At 28.5% G+C, this 2,744-nt stretch overlaps 1 long non-coding RNA gene across 1 annotated transcript; it reads left to right on the forward strand.

The window, feature by feature from the left end:
* On the forward strand, positions 1–1,024 carry LOC110918184. Its single transcript, XR_002581122.2, has 3 exons — positions 1–111; positions 217–398; positions 860–1,024. It is a non-coding gene; the product is annotated as an uncharacterized LOC110918184 (long non-coding RNA).
* Positions 1,025–2,744: the final 1,720 nt, after the last annotated feature.

Here is a 2,744-nt window from a genome sequence, read left to right on the forward strand (position 1 = left end):
CTTTACTTTGCTTTCATAATTAAATTGGTGTCGAATTTTGGGTGCAGGCCATGGATACCAAAGACAAGGAGAGCAAATAATTAATTGGACATAGAGTTTTTGTTATTGCTGGTATGCTAAGATTGAGACAAAGTTAAAACTTTTATGGTAAATGAACTAATACATATATTTGGAAAAGTATTGGAGTTATGTGTTTTTTTAATTGTTGTTTTATAGAGAGGCATGAGTGGAGCTGGTGGTTTGAGTGCGAAAATCTGGTGGCAGATGAGTTGTTAGTGGTTGTGGGCGGTGGTGATTGTTAGCCATACCATTGTGGTGATTAAGGAATAGAGGGATGGTTTTCAACAACCGGTGAGCCATTTGTAGTAAAGGAGGATGATTTCCAGTTTCATTCCAAGGTAAGTGTTTTTTTTTTTTTTTTTTTTTTTTTTGTAAATCCAGGTGTAAGTAAACTGGCAACCATTTTTTATACTTTTTATATTTTAAAAACACCACACACAATTTGATTATTTAGATGTGAATGCGATAAAAATCACTATTTCAGTCCATTAGTTTAAAAATTGTGATTTCAGTCCGTGTGGTTTCACTTTCATGACCATTTTCAGTCCCTGTGGTTTCACTTTCGTAACCATTTCAATCCATTTATTCTGTAAGTACAGGGACTGAAATGGTTACGAGGTGGACTGAAATGGTTACGAAAGTGAAACCATAAGGACTGAAATCGCAATTTTTAAACTAATGGACTGAAATAGTGATTTTTGACAAACCACAGGGACGAAAACAGTAATTACCTCTTTTTAATAATCTAGCAATAGAGCTTTAAATTCTAAGTCGCCCTGATTGGAATTGATAATGTCAGAGGATGAATGCGATAGTGGAGTTAAAGAAGACATCATGAAAACATCATGAAGGTTTAGTTGACAAAAACTTAATTTGTAACGAACATTATGTAGATGTACTATTGGGACGTGCTCAACTGTCTCAAAATATTAGGTTTAACAAATCACACTTTAACGCTTCTACGTTTAAATTATTTTATGTGTTTAGTTGGTGTTTAGCCACCCGCGAAGCTCGCGGGGTCTTAGGCTAGTTATGTATATATTTCTAAATAAATCATATCTTTTTGAACAACCGAGAGCTTACTTTATGAAATTGTTCAAAAAGATATGATTTATTTAGAAATATATACATAATAAACTATTTATTTGTTTAAAATTACAATAAATAACTAATATCCTTGTTCATACACTATGTCTTGTGGTCGTTGCGTACCTAACAAAGAAAGCCAAAAGGCGAACACAATTCGACTTTATAAGGTTCTAAAACAAAAAGATGCTACAGAAAATTTATAACATGCATGGTAATATATGTGTTGGAGACACTAAATTCGTTACGCTAAGTCCAATTATTCATTGTATGGATTTAATGAAATATGTACGGTATATGTATCACTGCTTTAGATACACTTGATGTTTGTTATTCAATCATTATTCATTACATAACACTAAAAAGTCTATATATGTGTTGATATTTATTAAAAGATGCTAATAAGAACAATAAAATTCAAATTTCAGATACTTGTCAAGACAAAATCATATGAAAAAAAAGTAATAACCAACATACATCATACCCATAGAAAGTGTAGTTAATATGAAGAGTATCAACCCAAAAACAACCTCCACTAGATGAAATGAATTGTATCCACTTAAGAAAACATACTTGTTGAAGAAAGAAGTGGCACCATCTTTCTACTACTTTTGTAAGGTATAATTTCAAGGGTTTCTTTCTCATATCATATTATGTGATGTATAAGCGTATAACATGATAAACAAGTGCGTAAATTTACTTATAGAAAATGTACATTTTATAATTAGAAATTCTTTTTATTACGTTAAATTTATTTTGTTGAATATAATTTTAACGCAACAATCATGGAAACCTCTATTTCATCATTATTTTTTCGTTCAATTTCATCATAGTCGCTTGAGATTTGCAATTTTAGTTGTGACATGTAAGTGATGCTTATTGCTTGTCTATATTTATAAATCTGATTAATAATTATATATTATTATTAAATTACCTATTAAATAGCCAATATGGTTTCAAAGTCGTATGTCTAAATTCTAATAAAGGATTTCAAATAATGTTACATGACACTCTTTTATTTAATTTAAGAGTAACGTTATTAATATTAATATATTGGAGGGTTCAAATGAGAACAAGTTTTTTGTAAGAATAGAAAATAAGAAATTTCAACCAATAAGAATGCTTCATTTTAATTTACTTAAATTTTGTATTTAATATTAGTGTAAGGGTATATTGGTAAACTTTGATAGATTATTAATTGGTAGTCTTTCTTTTTAATAGTTAAGTACGTCATTAAATTTGTAACTAATTTTCAAAATATATATTTTTTCAAAGAAGAAAAAAAAAATAATTCAAAGTGTAGGATAAATTACAAGGTGTGTAGGATGAATTACGAGCTGAGTAGGATAAATTTCAATATGTGTAAGATAAAGTTCAAAACATGTATGATAAATTTTGATGTGTGTAGGCAAAAATTTTAGTGTGGAGAATGATGGTTTTTATGACTAATTAATTAGTCAAAGATAATAATAAATAAGATAGGAAAAAAAACTATTTAATGTTTTACAATTATACCCTTTGTTCCTTTTTTCTCAATATAATTTTCTTCTCAAATGAATCTCTTCTTATTAATATATTAGATTAATTATATCTAATTA

Source organism: Helianthus annuus, chromosome 16, assembly GCF_002127325.2.
Source record: "Helianthus annuus cultivar XRQ/B chromosome 16, HanXRQr2.0-SUNRISE, whole genome shotgun sequence".
In the NCBI taxonomy this organism is placed as follows: domain Eukaryota; kingdom Viridiplantae; phylum Streptophyta; class Magnoliopsida; order Asterales; family Asteraceae; genus Helianthus; species Helianthus annuus.